This window comes from Plecotus auritus (assembly GCF_963455305.1).
Source record: "Plecotus auritus genome assembly, chromosome: 6".
Taxonomy (NCBI): Eukaryota; Metazoa; Chordata; class Mammalia; order Chiroptera; family Vespertilionidae; genus Plecotus; species Plecotus auritus.
This window is the reverse complement of record NC_137773.1, coordinates 131,294,908-131,314,965: the sequence shown is the minus strand read 5'-3', so window position 1 is coordinate 131,314,965 and position 20,058 is coordinate 131,294,908. Positions and strand designations below refer to the sequence as shown.

Sequence of the window (20,058 nt, the reverse complement as noted above, 5' to 3'; positions counted from 1 at the left end):
ACAGACTCAGCTCTCAGCACAGCAGGGAGGCCGCCTCACACAGAGCTCAGAACATAGTGAACGCTTAGTAAATATTTGTTAAATGAATGCATAAACACTTTGATGGAAGAAGCCCCCACTGTAGTATGGCCCCACAGGGATTTAAGGAAGGCTTACTGGAGGAAGTGACATTTTAATTAAGGCACAGAAGAGAGGAAGGAGTAGCCAGGCCAAGCAGGAAAGGAAGAGAGTTCCTTGGTGTAAGGAACAGCCCAGGCAAAAGCATGATGGTCCAGTTCAGCCTGCATGGCCTTGGAATACTAGGAGATGAGGCTGAAGTGGTAAACTGAGGCCAGGTTGTTCAAAAGCCCAGATTTGAGGGCTTGTCAGAAAACACCTCTGAATTTAACGAGTGATAAATTTTATGCTCCCCTCCTTACTTTTTTGCCTAGTGTGGTTTAATTGTCCTTAAAAGGAAGAAATGACCATAGTGGGGATTTAACCAGTGGTGTCTGAAAGGCCATTTTGCCCCCAGAGCTTTGGTGTCAGATGATCCCTGGTTGGAATTCCCAGTTCTGTCCTTTACAAGCTGAACCAGTTTCTTCGCCTTTCTTCTGAGAAAAGAAGCCAACTACAAAGCCCACTTCCTGGTTTAAATGAGACAACCCATGCTTTGTTTGCCTGTGTACCTGCCTGTCCCTCGCTTTCTCTCAACCCTTAGGTGGCAGCCACTGAGGCACATGGTGCCCAGCAGCACCAAGCGCACAGTAGGTGCTCAGTGAATGAAACAATGCCTCCACGAATTCTGGTGTCACATTGTGGAACAGTGATGCTGTGGGTTCCAATCCCTCCTCCATGCCCTAAGTGAGCTCTTTAGGGGAGGGACAGGAGACTGGGTTCAGCCTTCTAAAGTGGTGCCGAGACCGCATGCCTCATTGAAATAAACGAGGCATGCGGCCCAAGGTCCGCGAGTTTGACAGCTTGCGAAGGGGCTTAATCACAAGGAACAACAGCCTGTAATTATTGGAATCGAGAGTCTAGGGCAGTGGTCGGCAAACTCATTAGTCAACAGAGCCAAATATCAACAGTACAACGATTGAAATTTCTTTTGAGAGCCAAATTTTTAAAACTTAAACTATATAGGTAGGTACACTGTTATTAACTTAATTGGGGTCCTCCTAAGCTGACCTTTGCTAAAAACTCAAGGGGCCAAAGAGCTGCATGTGGCTCGCGAGCCGCAGTTTGCCGACCACTGGTCTAGGGGAACACAGTAGGCGCTCGCGCTCGGCCCTTGGCTCTTGGAGGCAGGTAGCTGGGGTTGGGTTGTGCGTGCTACTCTTTACCCTTCGAGTTGAACGCTACGAGCCTGGGCGCGGAGGAGCTGGAAGTTCTCGCCCGGATCCCTGGCGACGAGAACGCGGCGGCCGAGCAGCAGCTCTGGGGGCGGGGGCGGGCGGAGCCGGCGTTTCTGTCGGAGGACGCAGGCCAGCGCGTCGCGCCTTTAAGGCGTCCGCAGAGCCGGGCCCGGAGCTGAGAGCCGAGCGGGCACCAGCGCTGCGTCCGGACCCGAGCCGTGGACTGTGCAGGAGTCGGGATTGTGCGGCGGGACCCAGGCGGCGGAGGTTAGGTCAGGTGAGCGCGGGCGGCGGGGCTGCGCGCCTTGGGAGGGGGTGTCCGCCAGCTCCCCGATGACCCAGTGACCTCCCGCGCTTCCCGAGTTCGGGCTGCTCGGCCTCCGCCCCGGCCTTCACCCCCGGGGTGAAGAAGGGTCGGGGACCTGCACTCCCCTTTCCTCTCCATTCCCCCACTCTGGCATCAGCCTCCACGCGCTTCCTTCCGGTACCCGGATAGGTTTGACATTCCCGAATCCCGGTTCCCCCACTTCCTGGGACCAGGATGCCTGCTACCCCAAAGCTTGGGGACGAGATGAGGACGGGTTGGGGACCTGCACCCTTTTTCTATCCTCTTCCCCACCAGTCGCGCCGGCACCAGCCCTTTGCGCCCCTCCCAGTGCCAGGCTGGTTTGTAGGCTCCTGCACCCCCGTTCCTCCCACTTCCTAGGGAAGGGCTGCAGCTCGCCCTTCCAGCTGAAGTCACCTCCCGTCCAGCCCCAGACATCTGCACCCCTCCAGACCTCTCCCAGCCAGTACCTACCCCCAGCAGCCTTTCAGCTCCTCTTTCCTCAACCTGCCCTCGCCCTTGCGCTCCCTCCTCCTCGAAACCCTAGGATCGGGATGCTTGTTCTAACACCCTGACAGCTGGCGCCCACCCTGCAACCCCGGCATCCCTCGCCTACGCCTACGCCGGCTTCCTGCCGGTCTTGTCCCAGTAAATGAGGATTGTGTAATGCCGCGCCGGCCGCAGGTCGAGCACGTGCAACATTTACCTCCTTGAACCCGCAGACCTTGGGGGATGCCAAGTTGACTGAGGGAGGTAGAAAGGGAGGAAAAGGGTGCCAGAGGGTTTAGAGGTTGTGCCTCTAGGGATAGGTATGTTGAGCGCTTTTTATGCCCCAGGGGCTGGATGGTTATGAAGAGTTCCCAACCGGAACCTGAGGCCAGCATCTTAACTCTCAACTGCTCAGAAATCCCTCATGGCTGACTCCACCTGGCTAAGAGCTTAAAAATAACTTCTTCTTAGTAATAACTGGCAAGAAGCAAGTACTGCGCGCCAGGCCATGTTCTAAACACCTTTAAATGATAACCTGCCTTACTCCTCCCAGCTGGCCCAAGAGGTAGGTACCAATTCTATGCCCATTTCTCAGAGGAGGAATGTGAGACTCCCCAAGATGGTCTCTTCCCAGGACATAGTGAATCAGACCTCAACGACCCCATTCTGGATCACTAGACCTATTTTTACCCAATTGTAAATAATAAATTCTTATGAACAATATTTTTATAATATGGGAAGTTAGAAGAGAAATTAATAACCTGTGTTCCTTGTACCAGTTTATTTTTCTAAAATTAGGTTCTCAGATCAGCTAAGGGTTCTTGGTGCCCAAAGAGGACAAGGGACTTACTGGAGACCACACAGCTAGAAAGTACCAGGGGTGGGATGCAAAACAGGTCCTAGGATGGTTAATGGCTACTTTCTGGGTTCCCTGTGCTGCCCCAGCCCATCAGCCTAGGCCAGTGGTCGGCATACTGCGGCTCGCGAACCACATGCGGCTCTTTGGCCCCTTGAGTGTGGCTCTTCCACAAAATACCACGTGCGGGCACGCAGTGCGATTGAAACTTCGTGGCCCATGCGCAGAAGTCAGTTTTCGGCTCTCAAAAAAAATTTCAATCGTTGTACTGTTGATATTTGGCTCTCTGTTGACTAATGAGTTTGCCAACCACTGGCCTAGGCCCCTGGAGACCCTGCCCCCCACCCTCCCTGCTTCCTTTGCTATAACCCAGGCAAGAGAACACACATTCTTCATCTGCTGCCTTTGTTCAGTCTGTTCCTTCCTTTGGGAATGCTCTTCCTGGGATCTCTGGCGTCTAAATCTTACCTACCCCTGAGTTCATCTGTCCCCTCCATGAACACTCCCCTGATTTCTCCCCTGATCCCAACTGAAATCGGTTCCTTTCTCCCAGCTATGGGATCTCACTACCTTCCACCACCATGATGGCATTGGGAAAGTTCTGCTGCATGTGTCTGCCTTGCCCTCGGAGGCGCAGTTGTGCTGGCAGATCAGAAGTGCTCCCCACAGCCCCTCTTCACCTGCCCGGTGAAGCCTCAGGACAGAAAGTGGTCCATGTGGGATGGGGTAGTTTCTGAAGTAAAGATAGGCTCAGGATTTCTGAACCCTGCAATGCCAAACGCTGCAGCTGGATCACAGGGAGAATGGCTCAGCGTGGCACCTAACCTTAGAATTACATGTTTGTCGTTGTTCATAACCCAAAGGGTTCCCACCAGAAAATTGGAGACTTGGGTCCAAATCCCACCTCTGCCACTTGCTAGTGGTGTGGCCATGGGCCGGGTACCTAGCTTCAGCTTCTGGCAACAGTGCCTGCTTCAGAAGGCAGTGGTAAGATTGAGACAAAATAAAGCATGTGATCATCACTCGATGAACACCAGCTATTATGAAGAGGGACTACCACCTTCAATTACCTGATAATGGTAAATCAATACTAAAATGCTCATGCTGACTCTGCTCAGAGGTGGGCCAAGGGAGTTTGGGCCAAGATGAGGTAAGCATTTTTGTGTGTGTGCTCAGAAAGGCCTATGAGGCTTTCTTCAGCTCTAACCCACCCATTGCCTTTGCAATAAGAGCTAGAATTGCCTTTCTGTTTTTTAGCTTTCAAAATTGATGAGCTTTGAGTTCTGTGCGGATCCGCACACCTAGAGTGAATGCATGAATGTACTAGTTTGTGCAATTGTAAGTAATTATGAAACTTAATGATATGAGGAAACAACAGTGTGTGTTGCTCCTTCAGGCCTATATCAGGGGGCAAGAAGTCTGAATCAAAGGTTATCTGTGGATCTGGAGGGAAGGAAAGCAAGCATGAATGTTTTATCCTGGTAGGCTAGTAAGCAGCTTAGTGTAGAATCAACTTCCTTGTCAAAGTATTTGGAATATGTTGGAAAACTAATTCTGCAGGTTGATTAAAAAGTTATTTTAGAATTTCTCCTAAATTGATTCTTTATTAGAATAAGTTAGAATCCCATTTGAGAATTTAATGACTGTTGAGTTTAGGTATTTTAAGACATAAATGTTGTGAATTTCACAGTTCTGTGGAATTTAACAGGCTGTAGGACTTTTCTTTATGTCTGTAACCCTATAGGGACATAAACATTTATTTTATACTATCTAATATAGTGGCCACTAGCTACCATGTGGCTATTTAAATTAAAATTAATTCAAATTAAATAAAACTAAAAATTCTGTTTATCAGTTACACTAGCCACATGTCGAGTGCTCTGATAGCCACAGGGCCAGCTTTATTAGGCAGAGGAGATAGAGAACATCTCTATTTTCACAGAAAGTTCTGTGGGACTGGACTGTTTAGATCAATGAGGCCATGGGGAAGCTGTTTGATTATTAAGTTCCGTTCTTTCTGGCAAGTCATCTGCAGGCAGGCCAAGAAATGGAGTGTGGAAAGGACGTTTCATTGTCAAGAGTGGAGATGTTAATAAATCCCCATAGCCTCCTCTTGGCTGACTGGCTCAGCTGCGTTAACACTGCCAGATTCAAAGGATGGGGCAGAGGGTGGAATCACATGAAATGCCTGGGGGCGGTATTTCTCCATCCCTGCTGCCTGTTCCAACTGCCCAGGGAACTTTTTAAAAAGTGCTCCTGCCTGTACTTTGCCCCGGCCAGCTAATCTGAAGTTCCCAGTGGGGCTCAGGAATTACTATTTTCAAAAAGCTCCCTGGGGGATTCTAATGTGTAGCCAAGACTGGAAAACAACTGCCTTCAAAACTGTGAATTAAAAAAAAAAAAAGGCCCTGAGGATTAGAAGACAGTGTTTCAAGGTAGATACAGTGAGTGGCCAAAAATGTTCCCCATCAATTTACTTTGGTAATAAATCCAGGTTGGAATTGAATGGGCTCACTTCCTCTGAAAGGGCTCTCAACTGAGTGCAACTTTGCCTCCCAGGACCATGTGGCAGCATCTGGAGACATTTTTGTTTGTCACAACCTTGGGAATGGCATCCAGTGTGTAGAGTTCCTAGATGCTATTAAACATCCCACAACAAATAAGTATCTGGCCCAAAATGTCAGTTATGCCATGGTTGAGAGACCCTAATCTAGACATAATCTTTGCAAACCAAAGTCCTCTCTGACCTTGAATGCTGTTGCCTCTTCAAAGAAGATGAAGATATTTTCCTAAACCAACCAGATCCTCGAAAACCCTCTTGATTATATTCCAGGCTTTCCGGTCCCAGAAGTCATGTTGCTGTCCGTGGTCTGATGCACTTGGGGCAGCACCAGGAAACTGCTAACTTAGGGGAACGAGGCAGCCTTCGGAAGGTGTAGGCAGAGGTCCTTACACTGCCGCAGGTTGGGCCCCTCTTCTTCTGGTTAAATAATTATCTGAAGTAATAGCTAGTTGTAAACAAAAATTAATTTTAGACTCTAATGAAGAATAAAAAGCATTTATTTGAGCAAAAAGAGCTGTGGTTTGGGAGACACACATTCAGGTAGCAACCTAAATTGTGTTCCACAGAGATAAAGGGGAGGCCAACTTTTAGAGAGAAAGTTCCTGCCCAAGTTCCCACTTTCATGCAAATGAATTTTCCAAATTGTGCAGTTCTGTTTGGATGGGGCAGGTCTCCATCCTTTGGTAGAAGGAAGAAACCTAGATTTACCTGCTGTTATTGACTCAGACAATGTAAGTAATCAGGGCATAGTCCTGGAAGTCAAGATGTTACTGTTAGAATCGCCAAAGGAGGAACGTGTGAGGCCAAAGTGGTAAGGGATTATAAATTTACTAGAGGCACCCTCTTGCAATCCAGGACCCCTTGGGGGATGTCGGACTGCCAGTTTCAGCCCAATCCCCGCAGGCCAGGCTGAGGGACCCCACTGGGCCTCTAGTATGCATATAAGATCTTTGGTTAATCTTTTCCCGCCCTCCTCCCTCCCCCCTCCCTCTGAGATTCATCAGTCTATTCCATGTTTCCATGCCTGTGTGTTGAGCATCTGCCCCCTGGTGGTCATTGTGTGTCATAGCTACTGGTCAAATGGTTAGGCTTTTATATATTTAGACTAGAGGCCCGGTGCATGAAATTCGTGCACGGGGGGGTGTGTCCCTCCTCCCAGCCTGCACCCTGTCTAATCTGGGACCCCTCGAGGGATGTCCGACTGCCTGTTTAGGCCTGATCCCGGTAGGATCGGGCCTAAACGGGCAGTCGGACATCCCTCTCACAATCCAGGACTGCTGGCTCCCAACTGCTCGCCTGCCTACCTTCCTGATTGCCCCTAACTGCTTCTGCCTGCCAGCCTGATCACCCCCTAACCATTCCCCTGCCAGCCTGATTGATGCCTAACTGCTCCCCTGTCAGCCTGTTTGCCCCTAACTGCCCTCCCTTGCAGGCCTGGGTCCCCCCCAACTGCCCTCCCCTGCTGGCCATCTTGTGGTGGCCATCTCGTGTCCACATGGGGGCAACCATCTTGTGTGTTGGAGTGACAGTCAATGTGCATATTACTCTTTTATTAGATAGGATAGAGGCCTGGTGCATGGGTGGGGGCCGGCTGGTTTGCCCTGAAGGGTGTCCCGGATCAGGGTGGGGGTTCCCTTGGGGTGTGGGGTGGCCTGGGTGAGGGGCCTGTGATGGTTTGCAGGCCGGCCATGCCCCCCGGTGACCCAAGCGGAGGCCCTGGTATCTGGGATTTATTTATCCTCTATAATTGAAACTTTGTAGCCTTGAGCAGAGGCCAGGGCAGGCGGAAAGCTTGGCTTCCTCCATTGCCGGGGAAACCCAAGCCTCCTGCTTGCTCCATGGCTACAGCCATTTTTGTTGGGATTTATTTATCTTCTATAATTGAAACTTTGTAGCCTTGAGCGGAGGCCAAGGCAGGCCAGGAAGCTTGGCTTTCTCCATTGCCGGGGAAACCCAAGCCTCCTGCTCTCTCCAGCTCCGTGGCTGCCGCCATTTTTGGTGGAGTTTATTTATCTTCTATAATTGAAACTTTGTAGCCTTAAGTGGAGTCCAGGGCTAGCCAGGGTGTGCAGGAAGCTTGGCTTCCTCCATTGCCGGGGAAACCCAAGCCTCCTGCTCGCTCTGTGGCCACAGCCATCTTGGTTGGGTTAATTTGCATACTCACTCCTGATTGGCTGGTGGGCGTGGCTGGTGGGTGTAGCAGAGATGGTCAATTTGCATATTACTCTTTTTTTTATTTTATTGATTTCTACAGACAGGAAGGGAGAGGGATAGAAAGCTAGAAACATCGATGAGAGAGAAACATCGACCAGCTGCCCCCTGCACACCCCCCACTGGGGATGCACCCGCAACCAAGGTACATGCCCCTGACTGGAATCGAACCTGGGACCCCTGAGTCCGCAGGCTGACGCTCTATCCACTGAGCCAAACCAGCTAGAGCCATATTACTCTTTTATTAGATAGGATTAGGTCATCTGGATACCAGATGGGCTGAGCTCCAAAATGGTGCCAGCACCCAGGGACAAGGAGTCAGATATTTCAAAGGACTCTAGAAGGGTTTTTTCTGGGCAGAGAATTCTCTTGGCAGGTCTGAAGGGGAAGGATAATGGTCTTAGCAAGTGGAATGTTGTCTAAGAGAAAGGGAATGCCAGTTGTGAAGTGGTCTAAAGGTCAGTTCCCAGGGGAGGGGATATGGATTCAATTATTTGATCAGACCTAATAGTTACCAGACAGCCTCCTGAGTTGGAGAGGCTGTCCCCTCCTCAGCTCTTGTCAGTCTGGTGAGAGGGTTTTCAGGGGAGTGACAGATAATAGCATTGTAGGAAAAGCAAGCAAATTTATTAAGGAAACAAGGCAGGCAAATTTATTAAAAATACATGTGGCATGTAGCACAAATGGGCACCCAGCTAGTCTGAATGCCCTGCCTGGTGGAGTTTTAGAATTTTATACTTTTCTGTCTACAGGGTTCCTCTGCTGGATATCTTGGGCAACAGACTAGATTTCAAGGTTCCCCTTTTACTTTGTTGTAGCTTTCCCAGAATTCATGAGAACATCTGGTGATTTTACCTTGGAAAATCCCAAGACCGCCGACTTCTTTGTTCAGTGGGTGAGATGGAACTCTCTCTTCTTACTGTATTCTCTGATTCGGGAGAAGAGGTATTAACCATTTGCTTTCAAGTGTCCTTGGTTGAGAAAGATAAGGTCTCTGAGTTTGTAAGGCCACCATGTAGGCCTAATCTGAGCTTGTCAGGTTTAGTATGTGGGTTCTTTTTCATCCACACATTGTTTGTACCCATGATAGGATTTAAGCTTTATATGTGATGAAGTTTGGAAACTGAGCTACAGGCTAGACATTGAGAACACAAAGATAGCAACACAGACCTGCCTACAGACTCGAGCGTCTGAACAGACGCAGGCACAGTGGCATTGCAGGGTGATAGATGTGCGGCAGGGCTGCCTAACCCTCTCTGGTAGGAAGGCAGGATGAGCACCTGATATCTGCCAGTCGCTGCTTTGAGCAGCCTCCATGCACCATCTCATTTTGTCCCCACACTGAGGCTCTTAAGAAGTTGAGTGACTTGCCAGAGTCACACAGCTGGTCAGTGGCAGAGCAGAGATTTAACCCAGGTCATGGAACTGCTGTAGGTGGGAGGAATGGCACCAGGTGTTAGACTAGTGGGGTTAGACAGACCTGGGTTCAGCAACCTCAGTACTTGAGTTCTGGCTAGGAAAGAATTCAGAGCCAAGACTCAAATTATAAGAGAACATTTATGTATAAAGTCACAGAGGTGGAAGAAGTAATTTGTAGAAGAAATGGGCTTAGGAAACAGGTTATAGAGGTAAAGGTAGGGCCCTTGGAGCTTGGGAGTGAGGAAGGTAATGGTAATGAGCCTGGGGTGGCTAGAGGGAGGAAGGGGAAGAGAAAGGCTTGCTCCTAGGAGGGTGAGCATGCTGGGTCCCTGAGGGTTTTAAGGGTGGAAATTTTAGGGGAAGTCCCAGGGGAAGAGCTTAATAGAATATTCAGTAGCTTTCCAAGTGTGTCCTTTCAGGGTCTAGGTCTCCACTGATTGATTGGTCTGCACTCTCGGGGGAGGAGATTGAGAGGGTGGTGTCATTATCCAATGCAGTTGGTCGTGAGTTAGCTGTGGCTGGTTTTGTTGCTTTTCTGGGCCTGGAGCTGAAATACAACTTGAGAGGAAAGGTCAGGGGATGAGGTCCCACCCTACAATTGTCCTATGCTAGGCACCCAGGGCTTTCCGCCCTGGTGACCTTCTGTACCTGGCCCATCGTCCTTGCCCTGCTCATGTCTGTCTAATTGCTCATCACAGAACTGCAAGACAGACAGCATAAGGACCTGGGACACTGAATACAAAAAACCACAGAGCTGGTGCCACCCCGCCACCCCTGGCCTGATCAAAGCACAGATAAGCCAACCACAAGAATGTTACCACCCCTCCAGTCCCTGCTCAAAAAAAAAAAAAAATCCATACTTTTACTCCCTTCTAACAGCTTGCTTCTCCAGCGCTGCTTTGTCAGCATCAGCCCAGGAGTCGGTTCAGAGGATCCTCCTTGCCTCTGTGCTGCCTCCCTTGTGCTCGAGCATAAGCTCCTAATAAAATCTGTCTGGATATTTCCGTGAGGTTTCCTCTTGATTTCTATCTTGGAGAACCCAAGAACACAAACACCAGTAACAGGAAAAGCATTTGCAAGCAGGGGTACTGCTGTTGTTAACCTAAAAGTAAAAGGCCAAAATGAGAGGCAACAAGCCTTTATTTGAGATCCAGCTATTCAGGAAGCAATGGTTCAGGCAGAAACCCAAATAGTGTTCTAGCTGGGAGATGAAGGCAAGGGGTATGGATGAGAAACGGGAACAAGTACACGAATGGAAGGAATTTCTATAGCTGCAGATAAGCTAACATAGTGAGGCTAATTCTAAAGAATGTTTCTACTTTTGAGTGCTGTAGTCATACAAACACTTGTTTGGAATACAGCGCTGCTTAAGGCCCAGCCCAAAGGTTCTTTTGCCCAGTTTTAACATTCCAAAGTTTTGAGAAATAAGACAAGCAAGGCAGTTCCTCTGGGATGGCAGCTCCGACTTGCACACTTTTCTCACTGTCGTAGCCAAGACTTGTCGGATGAGCTGGAGCTCACCAGGCAAGAGCGGGAGAGGGGAGCCTGGGAGCCAAAGCCTTGGACATGTCAGGGATTGTAGATGGTTCCGGAAAGGGGGTGGGGTGGGGTGTAATAGAAGAGGGTGACACTTGAGAGATGGGCAGGCACCAGGTCCTGTGTGGCCTTCCACATCGTGCTGAGGGTCACTGGGAGCCCCTCGTGGGGTGGGGGCAGAGGCAGGGAAGAGCTGTGTGACATTGGACAGCTTGCTCAATTTCTCTGGGTCCCAGCTTCCCATCTGGACTGAAGGCTCTAAAATTGCATGGCTCTGACGAGGAATGTGCACTTTGTTGGTGGCCAGAATAAACAGAGTGAAGGCATGGCCTGCGGCGGTGCTGGCCAGGCAGCCCGGTTGGCTCATGACATTCTAGCTTATTGTTTGGTATTTTCCAAGTGCTCACCAGGCACCGTGTGTGCTGAGTGCTGTGGCAGTTGCAGAGATGTAGTGAGACTTGCCTTGAGGAGCTTGCAGCCTCATGGAATACAGACAGTGTTCTCACAAGGACGGTGATAAGAGGCACAAATTACAAATGCCAAGAGAGGTGTTCCTACAAAATACTGTAGGGCATGGAGAGTGGTTACTCATGACTAGAGGAGGGAAGGTTAACTGGAGGCGGTAACTCCCAGCTCTGCCAGAAAGGTTTGAAAAGGAGAAGATAGGGGTTGGTTGAGGTTATCTTCTAGGTAGAGAGAGTGGGGGGCAATGGAGAAAAATACCCTGTTCAGGTACAGTCACCAGAGGATCAGATTACCCGTGTCTTGGATCTGATTCCCCACTGTTTCCAGATTGTAGAGGGGATATAGAAGTTATCATAACGGGAAAATATGTATTAATGGACTTGCCACTTACAAACTAGGGTCCCACTCCATCATCCTGTTATCATCATAATTAGCCAGTTAATATTATTAATAGGAAGAAAGCAAAGGGAGGCCGGACGTTATAAGCATGGTAATCTGGGCAGCTTCACCAGGAATCTGCAGCTTCGTGCTCCCCAGGGAACCCCTGGTCCATTCCCTGCAGATCACTGGGGAAAGAGATCAAACAGCGGGAGGTGGGCACATGCACAGTGAAGTCAGGGTGACATGGGGAGGGTGCTTGCCTGTCAGTCTAACCTGGGAAATAGGTCAGTGGCTAGGAGGATGAAGCCACTGCAAGTGCACGGAATCTTGAAGGTTTGATTGGTTAAGCCAGTGGTCGGCAAACTGCAGCTCGAGAGCCACATGCGGTTTGACGCTCTGTTGACTAATGAGTTTGCCGACCACTGACCTAGACTCTCGATTCCAATAATTACAGGCTGTTGTTGTTCCTTGTGATTAAGCCCCTATCCCAGTGGTCGGCAAACTCATTAGTCAACAGAGCCGCAGTTTGCCGACCACTGGGTTAAGCTCTTGGTTATAATCCCCAACAGAGTTCCCTCTCTTGCTTGCTCTTGTTCCCCTTGTTCCCTTTTCTTGCTTTCTCCGTGACCCGCACTTGCCCCATTTGCCAGCCTGCCATGTGCCCATGGCCATGCAGGCCCACACGCATTGAAATGCAGCTGGGAACACAAACTAAGCTAGCCAGATGCTGGACTGGATTTTAATATGGAACAGAAATTCTGGGCAGTGGCTTTAATTCTGGCCCTGCTGAAGACAAGATTGGACTTTTCCATGGCTTGACAGAGATGGGACCCTGGAGGAGAACTCCCTTAATTTGACACCATCAATAAGGTTTTCCACAAAATGCCATCCTCCCATGGGGGGCCTCAGGAAATTCTTTTCTCCGCAGCGCCTCAACTTCTACCAAAAACATCCCTCTCTCTGTTTTCAACGCTTGCGTCCAGCCAGGCTCTAGAAGCACTCACATGTTGGTCCTCTGTCTCTCCCAAATCATAGACCATTTTGCAAATACAAGACAAACAGTAGAAAGTGAAATTGTAACTCTTGTGAGAGAAGAGGGATTTCATGAGATTAAAGCAAGGATGTTGGAGAACTGTTTGAATGACATGTCAAGGTGTTACTGGAAAGGGGACCTGGACCTTAGCAGGTCTGTCTAGGGCTGGCCGATAGTGGGGGGTTCTTGACTTCATGCAGGAAAAATCTTATAACACAAGTCCAGGAGATTTTTAGTGGCCGTTTAATAAAGCTGTGAAACAAGGAAGGGTTTAGGAGAGAGAAGCAACAGGAGGGTGATTAGGTGGGGAAATGAGCCTATGTTGGTTTGCTTTGACTCACAAAGAAGTCAGAGAAAAAGGGGTCTTGGGGACAGGGTCAGGGGTTAGCCCGGGACCAGCTGCTGCTGCCCTTTGCTCCCTGTTGCAAGCCTTGTGGGGTCTCTTAGAGTTTAGAAGGTGCATCCCTGTGGGGGAAAAGGAAGGGAAAGGAAAGGCGTGGTGTGCGCCTGGGAGGGAGAGCATGTGCTGGGCCTTTGTCTTGAGGCTCTTAATCGCTCTCTTGCAGGCAGAAATCAAGGGAGGTTGGGGGGGGGGGGGGGGGCAGGGCGGGGTCAGCAGAATATTAATCAGGGCCTGCCTTTCAGGGTTGTGGTCTCAACTGATTGGCCAGTGCTAGGGCAGGAGGTGATTAGCATTGCAGGTGGTCCTGGTATTGCCGACCTGGTTTTGCTGCTTTTCTGGGCCTGGAGCTGAAATACAACTGAGGCCTAGGTGTTATCTCTCTTCTGTATCTGGCTGTGAATTGCTCAGTCATTTTGTTCAGCTGTTACAGGATAGGAGGGGGGCTTGTCTCCCCCAGTTGTTCATGGCAGTGGGGTTCTTGAGGTGTCGCTGGCACAAGCATTTCCGGAGGCCCCCACTGGAGGATGAGGTACAGTAGAAAGTTTTGTTTTTGTGGAATGACACCCCTGGGTTTCCAATGTCCCACTCCCTTAGTCCACATAGACGTGTAGCTCAGGCTTCAGTAGAGCTAAAATCAGAACTGGTGTCCAGAGTTTCCTTTCCATGTTGGAGCCGGGTCCAGTCCAGCATCAGGCTAGCTTAGCTTGTTTCCCCACTGCAGTCCATCAGTCCATGGTATGTGGAACAGAAATTCTGGGCAGTGGCCTTAATTCTGGCCCTGCTGAAGACAAGATTGGACTTTTTCCATGGCAAGGCAGAGATGGGACCTTGGAGGGGAACTCCCTGAATTTGACACCATCAATAAAGTTTTCCACAAAAAAAAAAATAAACAAAAAGAAAAAAAAATAAAGTTTTCCACAAAATCCCATCCTCCCCTGGGGGCCTCAGGAAATTCTTTTCTCTGCAGGGCCACGTGGCTGTGGAGGAAACACAGGCAGGAGCAAAACGAGAGCTCCACGAGCCGAGAGTGAGGAGCAACAGGAGAGAGAGCTCCTTTGTTTAGGGGATTATGCATTCCCAAATTTTGGCCCCCTTGCATTGCCATGCCCATTCTGGCCATGGATTTCTGTCCCCAGGTGTGATGACAGACACGTATCTTTCCTGCGTCATGTGTCTGTCTTCCTTTTGTTGGACTCCTTCCCCCACAGTGATCTGCAGGGATGGGCCAGTGTTCCCTGGGAGTGTGAAATTGTAGCTTCCTGGTGAAGGGGCCCAAATGACCATGCTTCTAATGTTTGATCTTTCCCCTTTGCACCTTTCCTATGATTAAGAACTAGCTAATTACAACGATAATCACAGCTGTCTGTCTCAGTTTCCTCATTCTATTTGCCAAGGAATTTGCCTACCTCCTTACTATCCTGCCTCAAAGGCAATAATAGATGAAGGTCTGTTAATGGATGAAGAGAAGGGGAAAGAGACTTGAAAACCAAAGAAATGAAGAGCCTTTGAAAAATCAGTGAGGTAACTTTGCAAAAATGTCCTCTTTCTGATAGCACTGTGATAACCAAATGTTAATAGGAAGGATGTATCTTACCTGAGATTTATTCTTTGTCCTCAAAATTAGCACAGGATTGTAGTTGTAACCAAAATTTGGTTCAACATTTACTACTACTTTTAAAATAGACATTTTTATGTTTTATTTATTTGGATAAAGTTCTAAACAAAACTGTTTTAACTTTGAAATTTTGTATGTAGCTTTTTCTGATGCTAATTTTCCTGGGTTAAAGCAATCTCCTCCAGAAAGAAGATTCTCCCCCAAAAAAGGTGGGGGACAGCTCACAAAGGATCCTGAAGAAATCTTATCCTGATAGAAACCTGCTGGTGGTTTATAACAGGGCTTTTCTATGTCTAACACCGGCTTTGTTTCTGCAATTAGAAACTACTGCCGGCCAACTTCCCCTCCTTTAGAAATCAAAACCCTCTTTGCTTCTTGCTTTTCCTTTTACTTAGGAGTGCAGATTCGGGCACAGGGAGATGTTTTTGGGTGCCAAGGTTCTATTTTCGGCCCTCTGCTGTTGTACACTCATATAGAAGGCTATTTTAATTTCTTTCATTCATGTGGGAAATTGTCACTTATGTGATGCTCCTTCTAGCACTTTACCTTTGAGAGGTGACCTCAGGCGATGAAGCGCATGCATTTATTTGCACTAATTCATACACTAAAAGGTTGTTCTGGGCTCCCCGAGAGCCTGAAGACTTTGGGGTCCTTGTGTTAGCATTCAGACCAGGGACATGGATAAAAGCAAAGGCAGATTTATTGAGGCTCTGCCGAAGACAAGAACACTGTAACAGGTCCCCGGTTCTGTTTACCCATTGCAGGGCTTTTATTCCTTGGGGACACAGAAGTTGGTGGGGTTAACCAATTAGGGTGTAGGTTGGCTGGCTTTTTCCTTTTTAGGAACATTGGGGTCCCACCGAAGTCTGGGTACACGTCAGTAAAGCAAGGCATTGTGGGACTGTGCAAGACTTATTACATGATGCAGGAAGGGACTTTCCCAGTCAGGTAATGAGTTTGTCCCTGGGGTTTGTGGCTTGCCTTTAGATCTGAAAAATAAACTTACAAGAAGTCAGGTTAGTTCCTGGACCATTGTTTCATAGCTAGCTATTGAAAACTGCCATCGTTCTTGTAAGGACAGAAAAAAAAGGCCTTTTTTTTTTTTTTTTTTTTGCTGTGGCCTTCCACAATTTATGAGAAGCACCTGGTAATTAAGCCCCAAGATTGTTAGCTTCTCTGATTCAAAAAACCCCTCTGTTCAAACTTCAAGGTAAGTTACTTTCAAGGCTACATTCTTACATATACCTCCTCCCTGCTGTTGTTTTTTTTTTTTTTTTCAACTCAGGCGTTCCCTTCCTTCTCCCCGCCCCCCCCCCCCTTCAAACAGTTCTCTTTCAAACTGTAACTTTCACTCTAAGAATTAAGTAGGCTTGTGAAAATACTGATAAAGACACCTCCCTAGGATATCTGCCCAGACTAAAAAAGCAAACAAACTTTGAAAGACAACTCCCCCCCATGTCTGCTCAATTCCAGCCTTCAAATCCCCTTCCCTTTCTTGTCACCTAGCAACAGTAACCAAGGCTTTAAAAGGGGGGAGCAGCTTTTGTTCTTTGCCCTTGTATTGATTATCAATGCACCAGTCCTTTCCCTGTAGGGAAAGTAAAAAATTAACTCTCTCTCTGCATCCATCTCTTCCCTCAGTTCTTTCACAGCCTGTATCAACAGTCAAAAACCCTAACAGTTCTGTCAGGGCTAACTCGATGGAGCAATTTTGGGGAACATTTTATTCTACCTGTTTCACTTGGAGGTAACGGGTCAAGTGGCTTTTGGTTCGTTGTTCCTCCAGCAGGAACATGCATGTGTTTCTGTAGGGCTTTCTTGTTTTAAGTGTGATTTCAAGCAGATGGTTGTTTCAGACCATTACCACAGCCCACATCTTGAACCCAGAGGCTGATGTTTTGAAGGTGCTAGGCTAGGTCAGGGCAGGGGTTGCAAGTTTCATTGCCTCCCTTCTTGGCCAGGATGGTTTTTTAGAAGATCCATCACAGGGTAGTGAGCCACCTGCCTTCCAGCTGAGCCCCTGATTGATCTGCCTGCCCTGTGTGTGTGTGTGTGGGGGGGGGGGGGGGGGCGTGCAGGCACATACTAAACCAGACAAGCTCAGGTGAGGCCTGCACGGCGGCCTTACAAACTTAGAGACCGAAAATAACCACATAGGATGGTCTGAAATTAAAACTTTCTAACTATAAGCAGTTCCTGGTGAGTAGTCATGTCCTAGGGTGGTATTTTTCCCTAACAAAGGTCAGCCTTCATCTTAACTGAGCCTGTCTGTTGTCTTTTTGCATCTAAGTCAACACACCTTTGGAATAACAAAGTAATTTCCTTTTTTCTGGACCCTCCAAGCACAACCAGCACCAGAGCAGAGACCACAAATTGCCTCGTTGTTGTTATCATGTCAATTGTTAACTATTGCATACTCACCTATGTAAAAAAAAGTATGTCTGTTAGTTTTACTTTTTATCCAATCCCAGATGTTTTCCTGCTTTTCTTTCTCCCGCCTCCCTAATCTGTCACCAAGGGATTTCATGTAATAGTAAGCCACTGAATGTCTTCCTGTTTGATTCTGATGTATAAAGTAAGTGGTAAAACTGCCGATACGGGATTTTTGGACTGGAACACGTGGTGTTCCCCTGGGCAGGATGGCTTCCCCGGATTCTCTGTCCATGGGAGTTGAAGAACGAAGCCATGGACGGAAGATGGTATAGCAAAGGTGGAAATTTATTGAAGAGCAAATACAGACTCTCATGTGGGGAGGGGGAAAGGGTCCCACCGAGTTCCTTTTTCCCAGGTTTATAAAGGCTACAGATTTTTGTGCCTTGATATCCCCTCTGACTGGTCACTGTTCCCTCCTGATTTGGTCACTATAGCAACTCCTGAGCTCAAAGGTCAAACCTCACGTGGGACATGTGAGGCCCTCCTCCCTCATTGTTCTCCCATTCCCTCTGGGCTCTCTTCTTCCTTCTTTATTTTGTAAATATAGACATTTTGCTACCCCTAGTTCCCTTGTCTCATGGAAACGGAACTGCTGCCTCTCCTGACTTCCTTGTCTTATGGATATGTAACTCCTGCTGGCTCCCTGCTCCCTGTCTTATGGAAATATAACTGCTGCCTCTCCTGACTTCCTTGTCTTATGGATATGTAACTCCTGCTGGCTCCCTGCTCCCTGTCTTATGGAAATATAACTGCTGCCTCTCCTGACTTCCTTGTCTTATGGATATGTAACTCCTGCTGGCTCCCTGCTCCCTGTCTTATGGAAATGTAACCTTTTGCAACTCTGTAGCCCTGTGTTTTTTCCATGGACCCCCCTTAATTTTAAACATTCCCTAACCCTACCTTTTTCACCCCTAAAAATTCCTATTTCACTGCCATTATCAGGAGCATTTTATCAATTCGTTGAGATTTTGTTTCCTGGCAATTGTCAGTTTGGCTCACATAAGCTCATACAAATTCTCTGCAGGTTTGAATGTTTCTTACGTTGACTTTCAGAGAATCGAGTGGCAGGGTTTTCTAGTTCTCTGATTGTTTGTCCACAGGACCTGCCTGGGTAGGCTGTTTCCTTGCCCACACGACCGCCCCGGGTGGCAGAAGCAGGGGAGGGGGCTGTGAGCTTGGCTTGGCTGGCTCTTGAGCAAGAACCCCCATGGGGGACCAGTTCCTAGGGCTTTGGTACAAAGCATGCCAGAGCGAATCCTCTTATTAGCACCTCTCCCAGAACCACAAAGAAGATAATGAATTTCTGGTTTATGGACCATGTGAGGTTCCTGCATGGAAATGTTTTCTTTTCTGTGTTAGAGTGCTGGACTTCGACCCTGCCAAGCTGACCTCACCTTTGGACAGTCACACGGGGCAGGAGCTCCCAGTCTTTGTTATCTTAGTAGGCAGCCAGGCCATCTAGCTTGTGTAGAGGGAGAGGGATTTTCAGCATTCAATTTGTATTTCTTCTTTTAACATGAGAAACAGGTTTGGTTGCTCTCTCTAATGGGCCTTTGTAGCTAGCCAGTAGAGCTTTTTGTGATAATGAAAATGTTCTACATCAAGCATGTCAGACTCGTGGCCCGCGGGCCACATGTGGCCCACAACAAATATTTTTGTGGCCCAGCCAATATGACGGTATGTAAGAAATGTTTTAATAAAAATTTTGTAACTTAATTTTTACAATATCCTGTTATACATAATCCTATATAATAAAAGGCTAATATGCAAATCGACCTAATGGTGGAACAACCGGTCGCTATGACACGCACTGACCACCAGGGAGCAGACGCTCAATGCAGGCGCTGCCCCCTGGTTGTCAGTGCACTCCCACAGGGGGAGAGCTGCTCAGCCAGAAGCTAGGCTCACAGCTGGCGAGCACAGCAACGGTGGCGGCAGTGCTAAGGACCCCTCAAGGGATGACTGCCTGCCAGCTTAGGCCCGCTCGCTAAGCCGGCAGGCAGACATCCCCTGAGGGGTCCTGGGCTGCAAGAGAGTGCAGGCTTGGCTCAGGCACCCCCCACTCCCGTGCACGAATGTTGTGCACCGGGCCTCTAGTTATCAATAACAAACTGCAACATTTGTTAATGACTGATTACTATAATTGTGTTGCATTCATGTGCCTTACGCGCAGGTGCACCAATTCTCTCTACTAATACTAGCAGCGAATATTTTAGCAGCTGATTGCCACGTCATTAGTCTTGTACTGACTTGTTTGGTGTGCACAACAGGAAATACCAGTATTTTGCTTTCGGAGAACAAGAGAAGTAGGTTTATTTGCGTTATACTTATTAATTTGTGCAGTTATTCAGTGTCTGGTAAGTTAAGAAAAAATAGTAATTTTTATTAAAATGTTCTATTATTTTATGTTAACCATTACTCATTTATTTCAGCCTTTTGTATTCATGTCTCTATAGAAATAAACATACATTTCTATGAAAATTGAAGCTTTTGTTTTTTTGCAGCCCACATAAACTTAAACCTTGTTTATTTGGCCCGTGTTAGCCTTTAAGTTTGACATGCTTGTTCTACGTTGTCCCTGTCCAATGTGGGAGCCACTAGCTACATGTGTCTATTGAGCATGTGCAGTGAAGTGATGCTGGAGAATTAAACTCCCCAGTCACTCATGGGAGTGTAATTCTTGCGATATCTTCAGAAAATGAATTTTCTAAGATCTGCACTGGAGGATGGGAGGTGGAAGCAGGTTTCATTTGTGTGGAGTCAAATGGGTTTCCAAAGTCCCCTGCCCACAAGCCAGTCCTGGAAAAGGTGCAGCTGGGGTCTCAGCAGAGCCAGAAGCAGGGCCAGTGTGCAGAGTTTCCGCTCCATGTTGCAGCCGGGTGTGCATCAGCGTCCAAGCTAATGAAAGTCTATTCGTTCATGTGTGTGCCATGCGGGCACAGGGGAGCGCATTCCCCTGCAGCAGGAGTCCCAAGCACTTGCACGTGTGTGTGTG

The 20,058-nt window shown here is 48.2% G+C and overlaps 1 protein-coding gene across 5 annotated transcripts in view; it reads left to right on the top strand.

Moving 5' to 3' along the window:
• The first annotated feature begins 1,424 nt into the window (after positions 1–1,424).
• ABHD6 (abhydrolase domain containing 6, acylglycerol lipase) overlaps positions 1,425–20,058 on the top strand; it is a 54,006-nt gene continuing 35,372 nt past the window's right edge. The window contains exons 1-2 of one of the 5 annotated variants that reach the window (XM_080677016.1): positions 1,490–1,611; positions 8,597–8,673. The gene's annotated coding sequence lies outside the window, so the exon portion shown is untranslated. The other 4 variants (XM_080677017.1, XM_080677014.1, XM_080677015.1 and 1 more) reach the window with 4 other exon arrangements.